Source organism: Apus apus, chromosome 2, assembly GCF_020740795.1.
Source record: "Apus apus isolate bApuApu2 chromosome 2, bApuApu2.pri.cur, whole genome shotgun sequence".
Taxonomy (NCBI): domain Eukaryota; kingdom Metazoa; phylum Chordata; class Aves; order Apodiformes; family Apodidae; genus Apus; species Apus apus.
This window is the reverse complement of record NC_067283.1, coordinates 43740797-43748501: the sequence shown is the minus strand read 5'-3', so window position 1 is coordinate 43748501 and position 7705 is coordinate 43740797.

Below are 7705 nucleotides of genomic sequence, written 5' to 3'. Positions count from 1 at the left end.
TCAGACTCCTAAAAAAAATATGAAGTTTCAAATTCATGTCTTGGTCAGAAATCTCTGCCAAGGTCTGGCTGTAAAAGGGATACACGTAAACAAGCTGATTAAGAGACAGTTTGGTAGTGGTGAAATTCAGCTTGTGCAGGGAGCCAGTAAAAAGCCTCTGTACCCCATCACACCCCCATTAAGCTCTTCTTGAGACTGCTGTATGCACCCCATGCAAAGACATTGCAACCACAGCAAAAACCATATATACACACTGACATTTTGTCTGTGACGCTGTCAGAGTCCAGTGTTCTCTGATCAGGCTCCTTCGGGTATTCCACAAGGAGGAGCTCATGTTTAATACCAAACTGACTTCTTTGACCTCTTTGGCCTTCCACATGATTTTAATTTAGAAGGGTGATAGTAATGGTCTGCAGGGACAGTATCACACTAGCAATATATAGTGGAATTGCAATACAAAGGGGATTCCTGGCCTCTGGATGCTCCGCTGTCACCATGCTGGGTGTCCCCCCGTCACCCAGCCCGTTTGGTGCTGCACTTCCTGCACCCACAGCTTCGTGCTGCACAGATCTTTTGTGGATAAACTTTGCAGGTGGTTTCTAGGGGAGGAGCCTGCAGGCTATTCCCTCTCGGCATGGGTCCTTAGGTCTCCTGAGCGTCCATGCTGATATCTAGGCATGCAGCAGCAAGTTCTCCTTTGAACATCCTTTCTGTTCGGCAACGGAAATCACGAACAGACTCGTTTCTTGTAAAAAATCCTACAGTATCTCCAATGACCAAAATGAGGGAATACCTCCTCTACAGAATGTGTCTGCCCAACTTGCTGTGCATGGGTCAGAGGCCCTTTTGATGCTACATGACCTGTGATTTCCACCAGTTAATGGGACATGAGATTATCTATACTATGTTCTCCTTATAGAGTTAGCTATAATAGCCAGTATTTTAAATTATACCTTACAGTATGTGTGTGTCTTTTTTACTGTTATCAAGAGGGACCTTCCCCTCCTGGTGCAAAGCAGGATGAAAGGCTGGGTGCCTGCAAAATTAGTAATTGTATTATTACCATTATTACTGCCCAGGCTTTTCTAGTCCTGTTTGGGCTTACACATGGAAACTAAGACATTTGAAGCAGTAACATTAGACCATGTCATGTTTTCAATTTTAATAATTATACTAAAACAACCTAATCATAAGCAATAGTCAAGCATAAATACACCCTTAAAAATCCCTTAACAGTTATAACATAGGATAAATATACCTCAGTTTATAAAAGGCTTAAGCATGTCTCAGATAATTAAAAATATACTTTTTTGGACAAGGTTTCTCCCTGCAAGTCTGGAACTTACTGAGAGAGCCAAGCCAATTAAACCAGACCACTTCTGGCACTCAGGCTGCTGTTTGAATTTTTAACAAACAGATGGGCACCTTGTGGATTTGCCTGCTGCACATGCATGTGCTCAAAAAGCCATCAAATACGTTCAGGGGCAGAGAAGGTCCATCAGGGGCTATTAGAGAGGATATGACATCTGGCTCAAGAAGTCTCTAAGGCCTGAGATGGCAGCAACTAAGAGGGTATTTCAGAGGAATTACCCATGTGTGGTAGCCCAGTCCCAACAGCCTTCTCATAGACATCTGCTCCTACTGCTGTCTAGGGAGGAGACACATTCACCTTCTGCCTGATCCAGTGCATCTGTTAGCTCTTTCCTATTACTCTTGGGAAAGCAGGGCTGAATTACTGTAGTGAAGAAAGAGTAGCAAACTGAAAAATACTGCATTGAAGTATGCATAAACATGCTCCCAAAATACAGTTAGCCTTGCTCAGCACATAGAAAGTCAAAATGAAAATGCCCATCTGGCAGCCTCTCACATGTAAAACTTTGCATACACAGTTTTATGTAAAAAGCTGTATAGATACCGTACAAGATGAAGCCAAATAGGTCTCAGCAAATAGCTTAGAAACCATAGAGAAGTGATGTCTTTTCCTATGGGTGATACTTGTTTGCACTCATGTGAAGCAACCCCAGGGAGGTCAGCTTTTGTGCACGTGGATCTTTAATCAAAGTCAGCTGGACTTCGAGCATGTGCAGCTTCATTGAGCCCCATCTCAGGTTTATGATGATAATTTATTTGGTTTTTTTGGTCACAGTTCTGTCCTGTACCCTGGCCAATGAAAGGCTTCAGAGATAATCCCTTCCTCAGAGAGCTCACACGACAGACCTTGACTGGGGAGAGATCAGAGGACAGTGCCCTGTCTCTTGTCACAGAGTATTCAATGCACACACGTGCTTTTTTAAGGAAAGGGTTTTTTTGTCCTGAATTTATTTAAAGGAAACTGCCACCACTGTAGATGGAAACATTTTGGAGACGTCTTTTATGTGTGAGTCATTTGAGGAGGAAAACCATTTCACCAGAACAGCACAACAAGTGGGAAGGGATGAAGAAGAGTGAGGAGCAAAGCAAGCCAGGTAGGAAGGTGCAGAATGACTCTAATGCTGCAGAGCCAAAAGGTGGATTTGGCTTTGGAGGAGGAACTGTGGGACAGGATACCATTCGGATAACTGACTTGGAGAGACAGAGAAAGAAACTAATACTTGGGCAGGCTGACACCAGCTTTCAAAGTGTTCATATAAAATTAACCCCTCTCTTATTTTGTGCTTATACTGCTGATAACGGCCAAGCAAGTAACTGCAGTGTTTGAAAGAGGCAGAAGTCTTGGGTGTGGCTGGTCCATATATCAGCTGTCTCTAATGTGTCTGGCTTTACTGTGCATGTACAAAAAATGGAGACAAGAGGAATTAACAAAAGGAAAAATCAGTTATACCAAAACATTTTTCACACCAGATGAATTATTTACGATTATCATCATGAACTGGAGAAATGACACTGTGCTTGTGACTGCAAAGGTGAACGAAGATAATGAAACAGCGAAGAGTGTAGAAACATTCCAATGAATATGCATCTCACACCCTCCACCAGACCCAGATTTGCACTGCAGTTAGCAAGAAGTTCTCTTTCCCCATACTGGATAAGAAAAAGCTTTTCAATCTTAGAAGCAAATCCGTAATTTTATTATTTAGTTGGTATTTATTTAGTAAGTATTCAGTTGGTGAACAAAAAAGCTGTTTTGTGCTGTCTGTTTTCAAGCAGGCACTACAGAGGGGTGAGTCTGCAAATTAGATATGGTTGTTATAATCACTATTGCAGGGATCATTCTACTCCTTAGTGTGCTGATTGTTTTCTCCCACAGGCTTCTTGTTCTGTACAATTGACTTCAATGGCTATAATTGCACTTCTGAGGCAATGAACGACCCCAAACAATTGCAAGTTTAATGTCAGCTCATAAAAAGCAACAAGAAGAACTTGTTATATTGACTCAGAGTTAGTGGAGCAAAGCAACAATAACAATACAGGTGGACTTGGAAAGATTTGTAATAGAGCTTTTTTCATCCACAGATCATGTACTCAAGGAGTGTCCTGGTTTGAGGGGCACAATGGTTGGAACATAAGTACGGGGAGACCTGACAAACTGACTGTGTCACACTTTCTCAAACCCACCAGGGTGAGTGCTTCATGCTCTCTTCGTCCATGGCCAGTGTCCTGGGAGAACTCCATCAGTTCTTCTGCCTCTGATCCTGATCTGCTCGTTCTCAAAACTTTGTGTTCCTGAATCCAGTTTCAGTCTACTGCTGACTCTAGGAGCCCAGTCTGAGACCTTCCCAGATCCTGCCCTGCAGCCCCAGTGGTGTGTGAGCACGATGGGGGGGGAGGGTCATAGCGGTTTTGCATATATGTGCACATATTTCATTATTTTATTTTTCATCATTACTGTTTAGTTAAAGCAGCATAGTTTAGTTTCCAACCTGTAAGTCTCTCTTCCTTATTATCTCTCCTTTCCCTTTCTGGGAAGAGAGAGGGGTTAATAAAGAAATCTGTCATTTGTTTAATCACCAGCCCAGTGCTAAACCTTGACAAGGAGATAACCTGACCTGCATGGAATCACAATGGAAAGGATTTTTTTCTAGGAATGTTAGAGTTACTCAGCTAATTTGGTCCATTCCTGGAAGAACACAAAAAGATGACAGGAATGTTGTTACACGGACTACTTCATATTTCTTTGAAAAGGTGGGGGATTAATCTCTTCTCCTGAACTAGCAATTTGTCAGCAATTACTTCCAAACCGTTAAAACTGAAACACTATTTGTTTAGACTTGTCAGCCTCACAGAAATATTCCATGTTGAGCAATTTTTAAAGGATGAAGTCCTAAGGAGTAGTTTCTGGAACTGATCCTCATTCACTGGAGACGATGCATTTCATTGAGCCCAACAGTGAATTCCTTGTAAGAGAATGGTATTTCTTTATCAGATTCCTGTGGTCAGTTTTACAACAACGAAATACATATGTCAGGAAATAAAATATGTTTCTAGGCAGGGCTAAAAAAATGGGAATGAGTTTGCTGTAAGCTCTGTGAGCTTGGCTTGCAGCTTAAGGGCAGGGAGCAAGAGGGATGGGAGCAGTCACTGCTACTTCTGGAGACCTCCTCTCCCTCCAGTGGCAAAGCATGGCTGGCCCTCACCCTCTCCTGCCACAGCAGCTAGTTTGGCTTTCTAAAACTTGGCCATAGCAAAATAGACAAAGGACTCCCTTTTTCTGCTGTCCCAGCAATCTGCTGCCCTAATTACGTGCTTATTTTGCCCATGCCTACATGTCCTGGCTCATAACCATGTGATCAAGGCTGTCCCTGAGGGGTTTTAATTGATTAAAGCAGCTCTTGATTCTTTGGACGAGAGATGCAAGGTATAAAGCTGGATGCCTCTGGAAGGGAAATAAATATATTTGAAAGTATTTTGGTTCAGCTTCAGAATTAGATTCAGAAGATTCAGAAATGGAATCTAAGACACATCTTTAGTGTTGCAGTAAAGGAATAAAAACATAAAGCAACAAACAGCTGTCTGAGGTATTTTGAAGAAGCCATCAGTGAAACTCCAAAAGAGAAAAGGCAATGTCTATATCCAGACATTACTCAAAACAAAGAGGGACAAACTGAATTTCTCATGCCTTAGTTGTGAATTTGCTTTGTGTTTTTTGGTCAGTGATGATAGAAAACTATAAGGCAGTAGATGCTTTTACAGATGATTAAAAATTAGTTTTGCTACTGTGTAAAAGAAACAAAACCCCCCACGTTCTTGATCTCTGAGGAGAGTCACATCTGACATTCTTCAAACTAGATTTCAGATGTGGTTTGTGACTTACTTCCTTCCTAAATTTGGCAATTAAGAAGGTATGCTGCTATAATAATAGAATCATAGAATTATTTAGGTTGGAAAAGACCCTTAAGGTCATCGAGTCCAAGTTCAAACCTAGCACTGCTAAGTCCACCATTAAACCATGGCCCTAAACACCACATCTGCACGTCTTTTAAATACCTCCAGGAGGACAGGGTTGACAACTCAACCATGTCTCTGGGCAGCCTGTTCCAATGCCTGATAACCCTTTCAATGAAGACATTTTTCCTAATATCCAATCTAAACCTCCCCTGATGCAACTTGAGGCCATTTCCTCTTGTCCTATCTTAGAAATATAAGGTTTCATGTTACTTGGTGGAAGAGACTGACACCCACCTCATTACAACCTCCTTTCAAGTTGTTGTACAGGGCAATAAGGTCTGCTTTGAGCCTCCTCTTCTCCAGACTGAAAAACCCCAGTTTCCTCACCTGCTCTTGGTAAGACATGTGCTCTAGACCCCTCACCAGCTTCATTGCTTCTCTTTGGACACATAATATGTACAACATTTGTCTGAAACAAATAGGAAAAACAGCTTTTTGATCAGGAATAAAATGTTAGTTGCACAAATAGCCTATAAAATTGATTTAATTTAAATGTTCTGACTCCTGATGGCCCAGAGAATCCCAATTTCTTTAGACAGCTCTGCTTGCATTGCCAGTTCTCACAATTGATCCTTCTGTAAAGAGATAAAAATGAAGACACAAAGTCTTTGGGAGCAGAAACCTAGTGAATGAAAGGTCTTTGTCAACACTGGTGAAAAATCCTGGGGAGAAAGTGTCCAGGAAGACTGATGGAAATGATTAACCGAGCTGAAGGGCATCACACCTGTCTTGCTGACATTAACACAAATGGTGAAAAAGGCAGTGAAAGCTCAGGAGGAACAGGAACTCTCTGTTTACTGGATCATGGAAAGAAGGCACAGAAACAGGGAACAGATCTCGCTCCTGTAAGCTGGCTCAGTACCATGCAAGAAACCAGGCTAACTGAAGCCACCAGCGTCTTCTTACTTCCATGTTCACGTTAACATTTCTCTTAGTTTTACCCTGTTGCTGTCTTTTCAGAGGATATTTTGAGGGCTCTTAATATTCCAGCATCAAATGCACCTCATGCACCAATATAGGTTAGGGGTAGACCTGTTGGAAAGCAGTTCTGAGGAGAAGGATCTTAGAGTCCTGGTAGACAGTAAATTATCCATGAGCCAGCAGTGTGCCCTTAGTGCCAAAAGGGCCAATGGAATCCTGGGGTGCATAAGGAAGAGTGTGGGCAGTAGGTCAAGAGAGGTCATTCTCCCCCTCTACTCTGCCCTGGTGAGACCACATCTGAAATACTGCATCCAGTTCAGGGCTCACTAGTTCAAGAGAGACAGGGAGCTACTGGAGAGAGTCCAGTGGAGGGCAACAAAGATGACTGGGGGAGTGGAGCATCTGTCTTATGAGGAAAGGCTGAGAGAGCTGGGACTCAGCCTTTATAGAAGGAGATTATATAGAAGGTAGGGTTTACTTTCTTTGCAAGCATTACATGGTAGTCACTGGTCAGCGTTAGTTGTAGGTCTGGTTGAAGTGGGTGTCAATGTTTTATTTCAGAATGTTTGTTTGATGGTAGCAAAAAATAATATGCCTTAGTGTGAGATAAGCAATCCAGCTAACTTGAGTCCACTTTAAATGGACACTTGAGACAGATTCTGCTGCAGCAGAGCAGGCCAATACAATCAGTATACAGGACAAAATGCACTTGGATGGGCGAAGAAAAAGATGCCACACAAATGGAAATGATACAGAAAAAAAGGAAAGGATTTACATGCAACAGAGGGATCAGACAAGATGGGAGGCTTTGTCTTCATGGGTTAGAAATAGCTGAACTGATCCATGAAGATCATCATTAAACAAGCTTTAATAATGTGATGTCATGAAGAAGAGGAAATTACTTTCACTCCCCAAATGAGTAGACTATAGAAGGATGCTCAGAGATGGCTTGTGAGGCTGCAGCTGGTTTCTTAATCTCTTTTCTTTTCTTTCTTTTTTTTTTTTTTTTTAAATGTTATGTGATTTGAATTCTAGAACAATAAGCAAATGGTGGCAAAGTGGCTGAGGTGCCTCACTGTGATTCCCGGGCTCACGGTCTCTGGGAAACCCATCCTGCAGGACGATCCCTGGCTGTAGCTCATCACACAGGTCGGGCAGGTGATGGGGGCAGGATCTCCGTGACTTTGCTTTTTATCTGAGTTTCTGGGTATGCGCTAGCTCCACTGAGCTGTCTAGGTTTGGCAAGAACTCCAGCAGAGTTATGAAACAAGTGGAGCTGGTATGCTCGAACTGGAATGGAAAGGCAGCCCTGAGACTGGGGCTAGCACTAATTTCTGAGGGCCAAGAAAAGCCCTCCTGAGTAAGCATTTGTTCCTTTTAGAAGGGGCAGGGCAATACT